Here is a 15,623-nt window from a genome sequence, read left to right on the forward strand (position 1 = left end):
TATGCTTTGAGTTTTGATCCACTGTCTAAGAAACAGGCACTAGAATGAAGCTGTCAAGAAGGACACATTTCCAGCGTACAACTACTGTGTATTTTACACCTTCTGCTGGAGTGCTTAGTACTGGTCAGTCTTGGAGTCAAGGTTGTGGGTTACACAGGTCTGATCCACTGATGATTTATATCTTGGCTGAACACAGGGATCTTCAAATTTGGATCTGTTTGCGCAGCTTCTAGCACCAGCGCTCTGTAGCCACCCAGTAAGTGTTCCATTGTCAATTCATTTCATTATCTAAGCCTTGCTGCACTGTAGCTATAGTTAGAGAGGAAGGATATTATAATCTTGTGAAAGATTAAAATATTTTTACTGTAATCCAGCTGGAAGGGTAGCACTTTTCTCAGGGTAGGAGACAGCCAAGGTTTTTCCCATTCTGACCTCCCCTTGTATACAGGAAGGAAGTACTGGCAAGGGCCCCCTCAGCTTCCTGTCGACTTTGGAGCACATTTCCAGACACTACCTTCTCCACCATCCATCACCCAGCCTAGCCAAACAATCACAGCAGTGCAACGGGAAAAACACACGTCTCACATAAACACTTTGGAGGCAGCATGAGTGCAAACCTCTGGAATTCATGCACAGGCCAGTCTGATCTGCAAAACTTTGACAGCAGGTTGCTGAGGATTTTCTTCCCTTCCCTTCCCTTCCCTTCCCTTCCCTTCCCTTCCCTTCCCTTCCCTTCCCTTCCCTTCCCTTCCCTTCCCTTCCCTTCCCTTCCCTTCCCTTCCCTTCCCTTCCCTTCCCTTCCCTTCCCTTCCCTTCCCTTCCCTTCCCTTCCCTTCCCTTCCCTTCCCTTCCCTTCCCTTCCCTTCCCTTCCCTTCCCTTCCCTTCCCTTCCCTTCCCTTCCCTTCCCTTCCCTTCCCTTCCCTTCCCTTCCCTTCCCTTCCCTTCCCTTCCCTTCCCTTCCCTTCCCTTCCCTTCCCTTCCCTTCCCTTCCCTTCCCTTCCCTTCCCTTCCCTTCCCTTCCCTTCCCTTCCCTTCCCTTCCCTTCCCTTCCCTTCCCTTCCCTTCCCTTCCCTTCCCTTCCCTTCCCTTCCCTTCCCTTCCCTTCCCTTCCCCCTTCCCTTCCCTTCCCTTCCCTTCCCTTCCCTTCCCTTCCCTTCCCTTCCCTTCCCTTCCCTTCCCTTCCCTCAAATATTTCAATAATCAAAATTCTCCTTTAGAATAAGCTTTAAAAAGAAAAAAAGGGGGAAAAAAAGAAAAAAAAAGGGAAAATGGTAACAGGTAAAGGAGCTGATGCTTGGTAAAGAAGCCACCAGGACTGTGGAGCCTTAAGCCAAGGAGGTGACTAGGCATGCTCTCTGGTTCACAGCACCCCAGGGTGATGTGTCTGGCCACAGGGGAAGGAAGTAAGTGGCATTACGGAGGCAGAGGTTTCTGTCAGGTTTTCAGGGTAGGGCAGTGACAAGGCAAAAGCGAGTCTGATGCCTTGAAAGAGGAAATAAATAAGGTGGAGGCCTCACCATTAAATGAATCACCTTTATAGAATATGACTCCATGCCTCTCTCCAAGAAAGCACTCTGAACTGAATCTTGATCTTTTCTTCATATTAAACAAAAGTTTAAAAGCTGCATTACAATATTTGGGTAGTATTTTCAGGCTTATCTGCTCTGTAACCTTTTCAAACCATTCCTTAAGCCGTCAATTTGGTTTTCTTTTCTTCAGTATGGCTTCAGTATTCTTATCAAATTTGAGCTAGGAATTTCATTTTGATAATCAAAGCAGCAGTCTTGCCTGCAATAATTAGCTGTTAAGAGGTGATGAGCACTCACTGGAAAGCCTCTCGAGACAGCTGTGTAATCCTGTTGAACAATTGGATGATTCAGTTATTCAATCTGTTATGAATCCTCATAACAGATTATCGGGAGTCTTAACTTGGTGGAGAAGCAACTTTTTTATGTTTGAAATTTAGTTTTCCTTGTACATCAAGCTTGAATGATTTATGGTTAAGGTTGAACACCTAGCGTAGTCTCTATGGGCATCCACACAGTCAGAACCCTGTCTATGTAACCATGTTCCTACTCTGCATTTTCCAGTAGTCCTCGTGGAAGCCATCTTATTATCCTTTGGTGTGAGATGCTTCAAAACTACCTCCCAGGAGGCTGCGTCCAACAGCAAGGGGCCCAGATTGTAGTTGCGAATGGAAGGCGGGCTGGGAAGGCTATCAGCCGTCAAAGCAATTGCACCTGCCCTCCTCGTTCTACGTGGATGTTGCACATATTGAACTGCACCCCGCGTTCGAGCCCCCACGGCTGCATCAGCCAAGTACATTGGCTTGTAAATTAGCATGGAGTTAGAACACCTCTCAGATTTCTCTGTTTGTGTCATTGGAGAGCTGGGGTAAAGTTCATTTAAGAGTCCAGCTTAATAGTAAATTTAAAACTCGCCCTAAAATTTCCTCTGTGCGTACTGGCCTACGTGGCAGTTGTATTTGTAACATCCTTCAGCGCAGTTGGTACTTTCTATCGCGTGAAAACCAGTCACTAACTCTTAACTGTGTTGAGACTCAGAAACCGCCCCAGCTCCATGCTGGCTACCTGCAGGAGCGCCTTCCTGCGGCTGGTGCTTTCCCTCTTGTCTGGCTCACGCTCGTGTTGTCCTTTGTCTGGGCTTGTAACGGATGTAAGCTCCTTACATGCCTTCAAATACTCTGTGGGGCAGAAACTATTTCTCATTTAAGGTTTTTACAGAATGTGATACTGTGAAGTCCTTGTTTAAAATCTGAAGGCATTTCTGAAATGCTAACATTTATTTTGAAGTCTACCAAAATGAGGGCATGAGTAACACCGATTGAAAAGGAGGTAAAATGGACTGGGGCTGGGGAGGATGGTAAATAGCAGTGATAGCTGTGTTTTTGTAAAAACAATAACAAACAAACAAAACCTGTCCCCATCAGGGCAAAGGCTTAGAATGAGTTAATGTCAGATTTCCCCCCACTGAGGGCTGGGAGTAAATGCTGTCAGACTGAAGCTGTATCAACTTTTAAAGGCAAAAAACAAAACTTAACAACCTAGTTTCAGGTCCTGCCTTAGACCTGAAGTCCCCAGACAGGGAAATGAGACTGTTGAATGCCACAAACTGTTTATAAAAGTATTAATCTTCCTTTTTGTGAAGGTGTTTGACTGTACATGGAACAGCATTCACGTTCACAGCATGCAAAATTTCTTAATTTCCCTGCAGAAAGTAATTTGTTGCTGGATTGCTTCTCCTGGACGTCCTCTTTGGAGGAAGAAGACATCACTAATGGGCAGTGGGTGCAGTCTACTCAGTTCCTACATCACTGATCTCTTGTTTTACTCATCTAATTATTCCCTGTAACAGCAATGGGTTAAAGGAAAGTGAGGTAGGGCTGATTTGTTGGCAGTGTCCCTGTAAAGCACAGGAGTGCCAAGGTGAAATCAATCTGCCACACGCTAGCCGAGCAATGCAAGGAACGTGGGGTGGCAGAAACGTGACCAGATTTGCTCGAACCACCAAGCAAAAGGGCTGCTGTGTTCGCAGGAGCTGTGAGGGACGGAGGTGCTCATTTCCAGCACCTGTGGCTGTGAGGACTGATGCTTCTCAAGGAAGCGAGAGCGGGTGGGGACTGGCGAGCCCCTTTTGACATGCTGCTGGCTGTCACGGCTCAAGGGAAGCAAGTCCTCAGGACCGCGCAAGTCTCTGAGAAGTCAAAGAAATGGGCTTGTGATGGTAAATGCTGTTTGCCCAGAGGTACAAAAACACTGTGATGATAAAATTTAGTGCAGATTGGATATAAACCGATCAATAACAAAGAAGTTTTCTGTGAATTGCCTTCTGGTGTCTATGTTCCCCTTCGCAAAAAGGATCTGGTTCTTTCACATGTATTTAGTGAAGGCAAAGGTTCAAGTTAAATCCAGCAGCCCCACGCAATCTTCACAAACTCCCAGGTCCATGTTACAAACTGGTGGAAAATGTACTGTGAAATCAAACAAGCACTTGCCAGGGCTAGTGAATCAGAGGCAATTAGTTGTAGGAGGTGAAATCACGACGTGTGCCACAACGCAGGACTGTATTACTGCAGCACCGTGCCTGTGCAGCACCTTGAGTGCTTATAGGGCTTTCTGCATCCTACTTTCTCTAGCTCCATAGCCATTGATTACTGGATAAAAGTCCTTTTCTCCAGCTTGAAAGGAACCTGCAGGAGCAGAGGGGCTTGCCTGTGGTACTCAGATGCAGATCTACTCACCCAAGGTTTCTGCCCCTAAACAAAAAGGTTTGGGCGTAGAAATCCAGCTTCCATTTGTGGGGAAGGAGGAACGGCTCTGCCGCGGCAGGGATTCATTTGTGTTTTAGTGGGAACTGTGAGGCAATAGAAATGTTCTGCTCCGAGTCTAAAGCAGTGTTTGCTGTGTGTGTGATTGTGCGTTCTTTTAAATTAAACTATTTTGCAAGCACTTCCTTCCTGCATTTCTCAGAAGGAGGGAGGGGGGTGTGCAAAGAATGTTTAACTGCCTTTGACGGAGGAGGAAAACTGAAGAAAACAAGAGATGCAATCCTAACTACTGACCTTTTACTTGAGCTTGGTGATGTTTTTCAGCAGCAGAGCCTCCAGGGAGTAACAGCATCCTCCTTGCTATTGTGCTGCCTGCCCAAAAAGGGGGCTAAAGTTCAGCTTTTATGATGTTCTCACTCTGGGCTTGTGGGAAAAAGGCCACATTCCCTTTCTTAGGTCATACGAGTGCAAGAGATGACAGAGTCTACAGTCTAACCCCAGGACATGAGGCCGGCGCAGAGTGAGACTGGGATAGGCAGCTTGGTAAAAATGCAGTCAGCTTTTTCTCCTTACGAGACTCACAGCAGGTGGGAGGGTAATTTACATTGTTAAATTAAAAAGCACTGATTTATTTTATGTTGGTGTGTTATTGTTTCATAAAAGCACATGAGTTGCTATTACTCATGGTGGACTCTTGCACTTTATTGTTAAATAGTCCTTTTCCAATTTGGTCGACAGTTACTGGAAACGAATGGTGCCTCTTGTTTTTGCCTTAGTGGGTAACTAAGCATAAAACAAACCCCCAGTCTCCTTCCTGACAAGGTGCTGTTTTTTAGGGAACCCTCCACAGTTTTGAGGACTGAGATTACTGCAGCTGATGTTCTCAGATAGCCTGTTTGTCCACCAGACTGTTTATTCCCTTTGCGCTCTAGAAGGGGTTAGGGGCTAGCAAGCCATCAGGCCCTTCACTCCCTAGTTCAGGTCTGGCTCCTCATCCGCTCTTCTTTCGGTCAGCGTCGTGGTCGGCTGGCTGTTGCCCGTTCTGTTACAGCTTCTAGCATTTCTGTCTGTTGAAGTTTCCTTCAGCCTCATTGCAGAAGTTTTGCTCGGTGCGTATTGACCTGGAGTTTCTAAATGGCATGATCCTGCCTGTGCTTCCCAAAGAGTGGAGCAGAATTTGGGGGCAGAGGAGGTGGTTCTCCCTGTGAAGGCTATCTACCTTAAGGACAGAGGTACTGTTTACAATTGTTTTAAAGTTGCTTTAAGACATAATGTTTACAAAATAAACCTGGATGATCCTGACGTCCGTGTGTTTGCTTCTTCCAACAGTGCTTGCAACTCCTGCTGTAGATGAGGGCGCTGCAGCATCTTAGCCTGGCCATGTTGTGCTGCAGCAGACTGCAGCAGACTACACATCTGTGGCTGATGTGTATGAGTTAACTGGACTTTGAGCCATGTCTTTTGCATGTTGGAAAATGTAAACCTCAACATGGTATCTACCTACCTGGCAATTCTTAGAAGAATATGTATCACTATCTATTGCGTCTACCTATTATATAAGTAATACGGCATCCCTGTATATGTCATAGGGGAAGGCGCATGTTCTGGCAGAACAGAGCAGATGGAAATGGTGAGTGATGCAGCAGATTAAGTCCAACTGCAAGCTGAAGGTTTTGCTCCGTGCCCCTCTCCCTCGTGCCCTTGTCCCCAGCCCTGGGTCCATGAGTCATCCGCTGTGCTCCAACACTGGTGCCTTGAACCCTTTGCCGAGTTGCTTCACTTCACTGGCCCCACAAAAAGTGCCCTGCATTCTGGCCGAGTTAGCTTTCTGCCAGCAGCGTGGGTGGGGCTGGCTCCTGAAAGTTCTGCCGAGGGCCAGGGCCATGCGAAGTGGCACGGCGAGGGGCTCTCTGCTAAAAGCAGAGAAAAAGAGGGGAGGGCCCAGGTTGGTCTGTGTACCCGCACTCACATGCAGCATGAATAGAGATATAAAGAGAAGTCACTTTTGCTTTTGAATGACTTCTGCTGGCATAAGTAAAACGTCTTGGCACCAGCGAAGTGGCGAAGTACAGACAGATACTCATTCAAAACACTTGCAGTATGTGCATATGCCAAAGTACACCTTCAGTGGCTGTTAGATGTCCCCCCGAGTCATGCTTTCACCTTCCTGGTGTCACACATGTGACATGGCAGAGCAGCTCGACAGACCTTGTGATTTTCTTTGTTCTTTTCACATTCAGCCTTGTCTTCTGCAGGATTCTTCCAGTGGCTCTCTCCTTTCTTTTCTTGATCCTCAAATTTGGTAAATACAAGTGTCTTGTTGAGGTATGCAAGCGTTTGTGTTTTTGGAGGTAAGAAAATAGTATGTTTTTAAAAAAACTTGAAAGTTGCTTAATATTAACCTGTTTTGGGGGCTTGAAAGTATTAATTTTCATGTATGAAACAAAGCACCTGTGGCAGTATGACATTCAGTTCGGTCTTGGCATGGAGCTGGGTATCTGTACTCGCCCAACTGCCCGCTTCCCACCAGCTGCCACCCAGCGAGCAGCTTCAGCAGCTGGGAAGAGCTGCCGTCTCTGCTGAGTTCAGGGAGCAATGCCATTTTTTTCAGAATCAGAGCTCTTGGCTCTATGGATCATTCATTTAACCTTATTATTTAACCTTACTTTAATTTTGCCTAACTTAAGGAAGTTTCTCTTTTGATTTTCTTCTGTATGTTCTCTGTATTTAGCTACCCAGACATTGGGAGGGAGAAGAATTTTTCTGGGGTTGTTTGTTTTTTCTTGGGAAAAAGAAATAAAGATTTATCGTAAGTTTTCACTCTTCAGGGTTCTACCTCAGAAAAATCTTCTGTAAAGAAATTTTCAGCTTCTATTGCAAGAAGTATGTAGCAAGCTATCAGTAATTCAGCATAACAAAAGTTCATGCAGTTCAGAGCTTTCATGATTGCAGTGAAGCTTTTCTTGGGATTTTTAAAATGTCCTAGACATTTTAAACAATTAAAAGAATTTCTCAGCAAGGAGAGTGCAAGCTGGGGACTCTCCAGCAGATGTAATCACTCAAGGAAAACTTTGTTTGGCTTGGCTGGGTCCTGCCTTCGTTCCATGCTTTTATCCCGCCGCCTGTCTTTGTCTCTCAGTCTTTTGCAGTGTCTCCCTGTACGTCTTTGTCCGTCTTTCCCTCTTTCTGTCTGCCCCACATTCTCTTGCAGGCTGAATGGGACAATGTTAACCTGGCTACTTCCAAGACAAACAGCAAATCAGATTGAAAGAGGGGGGCCTTTGGCTGTCAGGATCCTTTGCGGTCACTCACTTCCTAGAATTAAAGGCTGGGAGTTGATCTGTAAGCCAGCCAAGCCAGAGACAATGATTGGGTTTCCATTTTGTTCCTTTGATACTGACTTAAATATGTGCACCAAATACAAAAACAAAATTTACATAAAAGTAAGTAGAAATCCACTTTCTTACACAGAAATGTTCTGCCCTGCATCGTCTGAGATGGATTTGCATCTCACAGGTAGTAAAACTCACTTATTTTTTCTTGAAGGACTTTGAAAGTCTTGTCTGCTCTTAGGGAACTGATTTGTCATCGAATTCTCGACTGTGGTGGTTTTATTTTTATTTTTATTTTTTATTTTTATTTTTATTTTTATTTTTATTTTTATTTTTATTTTTATTTTTATTTTTATTTTTATTTTTATTTTTATTTTTATTTTTATTTTTATTTTTATTTTTATTTTTATTTTTATTTTTATTTTTATTTTTATTTTTATTTTTATTTATTTTTTTGGTAGCTGTGAGAAGATGGGTCTAATGCAGCTGAATCCCGGTGGGCAAGAGGAGACAATATGGGTGCTCAGCGGCTCCAGGCACAGCTGGGGGACGTTGAGTCCCTGTGGCCCCTGCCTCCAGGGTCCTGGTCTTCAGAGGGGGACTTTTCCAGAGCTGCCGATACCAGGCTAGAATAATTATGTAAGAAATGACTGTATAAACAGGTAGATCCATACTGATGCAAAAATGAGGGAGATCAGAATTGGCACCTGCTGTGGTTTCTCTGGTGGTTCTTTTGAGAGACTTTGGGCAAACTGCTTCACTTCTCGGTGCCTCTCTGTCCCTGTGTGCAGAGGAAATGTGACACCTACCTGCCTTATCAACTGTAGTGTATTGCCTGAAGCTCAGCTTTTTAACCAACACCTGCTCAATGTAGAAAAGGTAAAATACAGAGGATTGTTGTCTCCCAAGCAATACACGTTACTGGCAGGTCATTACGATAGTGCTTCATTGAACACTGCTGCTTTGCAGCGTGTCTTAGTAGCATCGCAAGACAGAGTTCAAGTGGTCAAATTAAACACTGTGAAGGGACTGCATTTGGGAGATGAGCACTTGCCTGTGTGCAAGCCTGATAGGGAGGTTTCAAACACCTTTATTTAAAATGTCTTATTAAAAAAAAAAAAAGTGGTGGAAGAGTGCAACTTAGAAAATATTTTAGGTAACTGCAGCTCACAAACTCGTGCAGAGTGTGGTAGGTTGTTCAGGTAGCTTCGTATAGAGCTTGGGGATGTTTCCGCATTGCCAAGGAAGCCAGTACAGACTTCCCAATGCATCTGCTTTAGTGCTCTCAGGAGTCCAAAACCAGTGTCTTCGCTCCTGGACCAGCTGCAAGCCATTATGGCTCATAAATTGTTGCATCTCCTGGATGGAATATGCTCTAGAGAGCACAAAGAATTATTGAAGGTAAGTATTACAATCAGTCACATCCCTCACACTGTGAGATCCCTTTTCGGGATCGAGTTGTTGTGACTGTGCATGGGCACTTTGATGTTTTAATCCCTAGCAACCGCATTGTGCTCTCCTTGGAGAGCTGTTCCAGTCCACCTCCTCACTGCTCACTATTACCGAGTCCATGTATTTATTATCCTTCGCTTCAGTATGTGATTGTAGTCATTTTTCAGGTTAAGATTTTTTACACTCTACTACATCATCGTTATTCTAACCATATGCTCAAATAGTTCTGTGGTGGACTAGCTATTATAAGGCAAATTATTGTTAATACCAGGTCTTCAGTGTCAGTCCCTGTGTCTAATAGTGTACAATGACACAATTGTTCTTGTGAATGACTGGAGCAGTGCAGCGTATGGTCTAGTTCTTCCAGGGGACATGATGACATGCAAAAGGTCTTAATGGATATTTTATTTTAAATTGAATATACATTTGAAATAAGCAAAGCTATGAAGAAATAAATGCGTGAAAGATTGTTGAACTGTTTCAGAGTTAACAGCTGATTCTTGGATACCCCAGACCAAAACATTTGGCAGTATAAATTTTGCTCTGAGGCTGAAGACTGAGGAGACTTTAACTCCAGTCCACAGTAGGAATGAACCCTCAGGAAGTCAGGCTGGAACATGCTATCCTTCTCCTTCATTTTTTGTTTGATTCCACGTAAACCTTTATTCTCTGAGTGGTTTACATATGCCAAAAGTCTCCTAAAACACAGAGGGATGTCCCACTTCCACCCTCTCACTTACCTCCTCCATCTTCCTTGTTGAACACCCCATTCTTCACGCTAACAAAGCAAAACAGCAGCTGGCAATTAACTTTCCAAGCTGTGCTTGTATTTTTTTTGTAAAATACCTATCTCAAGGTATACCTTATCCTCTCTGCCTGCCCACGGGGAGTTTTTCTCTTTTCCCAGTTGAACAGGAGTGATGTATTAAAGGATGTGAGAGCTGACTCTGGGTCACCCTGTCGTATTGCTCAAACAGTTCCTTGTTTCATTTTTATTAACTTGCTCTGGAGCTGGAGGTTTCTAGCCAAGTGTGTTGCTCATGCACGCAGGTGACAAGAACATGAGTGTGAAGACCAGCTCCTTTCCCCTGCTCCAGAACCTTCAGTGGGACAATGTTGTGCTTTTTGGACACAAGCTGGTTTAGTGCTTTAAACTGCAGCGTTATTTGGCTGAACCAGCTTGTCCTAATTTAGTGGGCACCAGTGATTGCAGCACCATACTCTGCTGTGTGGCTCTGACATGTTTCAAGTTTCCTAATTGATTAGTAATCATTTTAGTAAGGAGTGATAAGGTTCCCTCTCGGGCACTGATGGACTTTTAAAATGTTTAAAGTAGCTACGATGATTACTTAGGTGGATTGAAAACCTGCGGGCCTGAGAAATGCCTGTGAAATGGTGACCAGTGCCACGAACTGCTTTATAATCCTTTCTGGCTTCCCTGTGTAGCAGTAGTGCCATTGCAGCACCCCGATTCACTGTACCTCTAGCCATCAGCAGTCCTTGAAATGAATACAGATTTTTGGAGGCTGCAGGACATCGCAGACTAAGCTGTTCTTCAGTTTTGATTCAGCAGTGTAACTCAGTATCTCACACTAAAAAGACTTTCCATTGGTATGCATGGCTCATATAACAGCTCCTCCACTGTTTCCTGCGGGTTAGGAGGGAAAGGATCTTTCCATGCATAATTTAATCACATTCAGCAGTTCAGCATTTGGATTTTTTTCCATAGAAAATCTATAACATCTTGGTAGTTAAGTCTTATACTTTTAGAAATGTCAGTGTGTGTGCTTATCTTGTTCATTCAGATAAACACCTCTCAGCATCCTGTTTTTCTTATGTCATACGAACAGGAAGAGAACGATTGTTTGAGATGTGCGTCAGTCATAATTGTAACCAGGCAGTCACGTTACCCTCCCCATTTACCATAGAAACCAGCAAATCTCTTCAAACATGCTGGTGGTAGCTGTTAGGTATCCTTTCTCTTCTACTTAACCTCCCAAGAGCTGTAACGTTGCAAGTCCTGTATAGCAGGACCTCTCAATGATTTAATTTTATTTTTTATCTAAGATGGTGCACCTATAAATTTTGCAAATCAATACCCATCACTACTTTTATCTTAAGTAACTGTGATGTCTTTTGTTCTGTCTTGTGCCTGTTGTTAAACACACTGCAAACTCCGGGCAGTGGTACTGCCTGAAGTACTAGGCAAGTCTAAAGTACTGGCCAAGCTTTTGCCTGAGTGTATGTAACTTCTAGAAAAGCATTTGAGCCAGCCAGATTTTTGAAAGGCATTTGGCTATTTTGCAGTCACTTAAAGGTGACCTGGAGAGCTTTGTGCATGTAGGGAACACATTCTGCATCTGGAGAACCTTTCAGAGGAGCTGGTAGTGTTGCTGGCACCTCGGGGTGGGATTTTTGAAAGCAGCAAAGGGAACAAAGATGCATTTGAGAGACATGTTTTCTGAAGGGGCTAGCTTTCTCTGGCCATAGTGCCAGTGCTGGAGATGTAGCTTTAACCTAACACCGTGAGATGTAGTTAGTTAGAAGAAGTACTTTCACCATTATTTTCTTCAAAATAAGCAAAACAGTTATTGCACTCTGCATATGGAGAGCATGTTTCAGCCTAGGCAGATGGGTTTTCTCCAATTTAAATTTAATTACATTATATGTAATATTTCTTTACAAGAAATATTTTTAGAATCGTAGAACCACAGAAGGGTTTGGGTTGGAACAGACCCTAAAGCCCATCCAGGTCCAACCCCTCCCATGGGCAGGGACCCCTGCCCGCAGCCCCATCCAGCCTGGCCTTGGGCACTGCCAGGGATGGGGCACCCACAGCTTCTCTGGGCAGCCTGGGACAGGGCTTCACCACCCTGTGAAGAATTTCTTCCTCATATTGCATCTAAACCTGCCCTCTTTTAGTTTAAAGCCATTACTCCTTGTCCTGTCACTACACTACCTAATAATGAGTATCTCCCCGTTCTAGTCTAATCTCTCATGATTAGAAGAAAGCTACTTTCTCAAATTATCATGTAAAGCGAACCACTTTGGTTCGACGCACTGTCCCCCAAGAGTGCAGATCACAGGCGCCGACATCTGTCCTAGGCGGCTGCTACCCACCGCCCGTCCCCGCATGCGGGCAGGGATCCACGGTGTGCGGAGCTGGTGGCACCGCCTGAGCGTTCACCTGGGGAACCGCAGCCCGAGGGGCAGAGGAGGGCATTGCTGGCCTGGAGGTGCTGGCATCAGAGGGATGGCAGCAGTCGGGTCCGAGGGGAAAGCAGGTTCGGGAAGGCGGCAGCGCCGTCTGGGCGCAGCGTGGGGCAGGCCGCGAGCGGCAGCGCCTGAGGCGAGGCGTAGAAGGGGCTGGCGGGGTAGGCGTCCTCCAGCTGCGCTCCCAGCGTGCGGGCTGGAGATGTGGAAGTCGGCGAGGGAAGGGGCGCAGCACGCAATTCTCACACATCTGCATTTTCAGAAATTGACAGATAAAATCTGGAGAGCCGTTTGTTTCAGTTTTCTGTACCTTTTTTCTCCCAGCAGAGGAAGGCTAGAAATATCATAATCTCCTACACTATTATCTGCTGCACGTTTAATTTTTTTTTTTTTGTTTTTTAACTCATAGGAAAGGTTCCTACAGATTGTAAGGTGTGTGGTGGTAAGAGCAGATGAAGAGGAACTGTCATGCAGATAGTGGAAAGCTGTGAAACTCAAAGTCAAAAGTAATAAATGGCAAAATGTAACGTGTTCTTAAATTTCGTAGCCTTGTTTCGATTGTCAGACCTCCTTTGATTCTGCCTTTGTTGACCATTAGACGATAAAAGCTGCATTTTTTTTCCTTTGCTGCTAAAGTAGGTTTCAGTTTTAATTCCAAAGTGCTAATCTTGTCTCCAATACTCACCATTAATTGGTGTTTTAGCTAAGCTGACAGCTTTAGTTTCTGCTAAACTGTGCGTGCTGAGGAGATAACCTGCCTCCAGAAAGAGAAGGTGGTGCTGCTGTCATCTTGGCTTTTTCCCTCTTGCCTACCTGTAGATAACTTGTCAGTGTATTATGATCTACAGAACCAGTGTTATAAAAAGTAGTGTTCCAAACTGAGTGGTCAAGAGTGGTGTTCCCCAGGGGTCGGTGTTGGGGCCCATCCTCTGTAATATCTTTATTGATGATTTGGACAAGTGAATTGAGTGCACCCTCAGTAAGTTTGCAGATGACACCAAGTTGGGGAAGTATCAATCTGCCAGAGGGTAGGGACTCCCTGCAGAGGGACCTGGACAGGATGGGTCGATGGGCAGAGGCCAATGGGATGAGGTTGAACATGGCTAAGTGCCAGGTCCTGCACTTTGGCCACAACAACCCCATGCAGCGCTACAGGCTTGGGGGAGAGTGGCTGGAAAGTTGTGCAGAGGAAAAGGACCTGGGGGTGCTGATGGATGCTTGCCTGAACATGATCCGGCAGTGTGCTCAGGTGGCCAAGAAGGCCACAACGGCATCCTGGCTTGTAGTGCAGCCCGCAGGACCAGGAAGGTGACCGTCCCCCTGTACTCTGCTCTGGTGAGGCCACACCTCAAGTGCTGTGTTCAGTTTTGGGCCCCTCACAACAAAAAGGACATCGAGGCCCTGGAGCATGTCCAGAGAAGGGCTATGGAGCTGGTGAAGGGCCTGGAACACAAGTCCTGTGAGGAGCGGCTGAGGGAACTGGGGGTGTTTGGCCTGGAGAAGAGGAGGCTCAGGGGAAACCTTATCGCTCTCTGCAACTGCCTGAAACGAAGATGTGGGGAGCTGGGGGTCGGCCTCTTCTCACAGGTAACCAGTGATAGGACTGGAGGGAATGGCCTCAAGTTGCACCAGGGGACGTTCAGGTTGGAAATGAGGAGACATTTCCTCTCAGAAAGAGCGGTCAAGCATTGGGACGGGTTGCCCAGGGAGGTGGTGGCGTCACCGTCCCTGGGGGTGTTCAAGGAAAGGTTGGACGTGGTGCTGAGGGACATGGTTTAGTGGGTGACATTGGTGGTAGGGGGGTGATTGGAGCAGGTGATCTTGGAGGGCTTTTCCAACCTTTATGATTCTACGAAGCTGCATATTAAGCATGTGAGAAGGAAATCTCTATTCATGATGTGCCGTCCTGCTTTCCCTACGTGTAGCTTGGCAGTATCTGCCCCGCATAAGCAGAACTTGTCAGTGTTTTTCAGCAGCATTCTGTAGGAGTTCCCAGCATGTTTTCCCCATCCCAGGTGAGCTGCAGCCTTATACTCATGTGAGAAAGCTCGGTTGCACCTTCCTTTCGCTTCACTTAATAAGCTGAACTCCTCACAACTGTACAACATAGAACAAAAAGAGTTTCCATCCCCACTCCTATGTGAAACAAGATCTGGAGTGTCTTCTTGATATTTAGTTAAAGCATTTAATAGTACAACTTTATAGAAAGCTAAATAACCCGAATTTAGGTAAAATTCTTTACTTAAGCAGAAATTAAGCATGAATTAAAACATGGATTAAAAAGTTAGGATGTGGTCCCAGCTCAGTAAAATGCTTCCTTAATTGACGTGTATGGAAGTGTTTGTGTCAGCTCTGTTGCTTGAGAATTTCATCCCCAGAGCTTTTCCTTCATAGATGTTTAGGTTTAAGGCTTTGGCTGAAATACATTGATGCCACTTGATTGGGATGTGTTAAAATACATTGACTTTTTCAGCTGAAGGACTGAACCTTTGTGTTGGGGTAGTGGAAGTGGACCAGGTGTTTCTAGCTATGCATTTTAACACGGTCTTAAACGCACAGTCTAAATACTTCACTAACATCAGCTCCCAGCAAGCAAAAGTGTCTATTTTACCTTCTGTTTTTAAAAACAATTTAATTCTTGTTGGAATACTTTTACAGCAAAGCTTCCTTGAAACTCATTTCTTATCTTCAGTGATCTAAATGGTCTCAGCTATTAACAAAACAACAAAAAAGTGAGTTTCTGTTTTACTGGAAGGGTTATTTTAACATGCTTCTGAAATGCTGGCGTAAAAGCTGAAGTATTCTTCAGGCTCAAGTTGGCTTTTTCAGGTATAACCTACAGGCTTCTGTTTTTTTTTTCCAGCCAAAGTTGAAAACAAATTGTTTGATTGATATTAAATACCTGAATCATCTTTACCAGTTACGTATCATTGATTTTCACTGAAAATTACAACCAGTTTATCAGTGAGTCATTGGGTTGTGCTGGTTTTCCCAAGAAAAGCCTGGATACAAAAGATTGGGAGCAGGCAGTCTGTGGTACATTGATTCATCATCCCGTGTCTGTGGGAAGTGTCTCTGCCAGACCCATTTGTCTTTACCTAAACTTCTTGCAACCATAGAGTTTCATTATGGCAGCATCTTCTTGTGTAATCTCAAAGATGACCTGATATGTCTGAGGTGAGTGTTTTATTATTTTTGAAAACATGGCTTTTTAGCTTGCTCACTTGTCTTACGTGGCCCCATGAGTCAGTGTGTAATTCACCATTCAGTTCTCTAAGGGCAGAAGGAGAAGGTGAACTGCAGGCTTCAGGTGTTCACTCACTCTCCTGTACCAGAA

At 44.9% G+C, this 15,623-nt stretch overlaps 1 protein-coding gene across 27 annotated transcripts in view; it reads left to right on the forward strand.

Moving 5' to 3' along the window:
- EXD3 (exonuclease 3'-5' domain containing 3) overlaps nucleotides 1-15,623 on the forward strand; it is a 300,821-nt gene that overhangs the window by 68,147 nt on the left and 217,051 nt on the right. Inside the window, exon 1 of one of the 27 annotated variants that reach the window (XM_048056985.2) lies at nucleotides 15,446-15,463. The exons of the other annotated variants lie outside the window; for them this stretch is intronic. The gene's annotated coding sequence lies outside the window, so the exon portion shown is untranslated. Of the gene's footprint in view, nucleotides 1-15,445; nucleotides 15,464-15,623 lie in introns of those variants that run through there. 27 annotated transcript variants of the gene reach the window in all.

The sequence above is a fragment of the Anser cygnoides genome, chromosome 20 (genome assembly GCF_040182565.1).
Source record: "Anser cygnoides isolate HZ-2024a breed goose chromosome 20, Taihu_goose_T2T_genome, whole genome shotgun sequence".
Taxonomy (NCBI): Eukaryota; Metazoa; Chordata; class Aves; order Anseriformes; family Anatidae; genus Anser; species Anser cygnoides.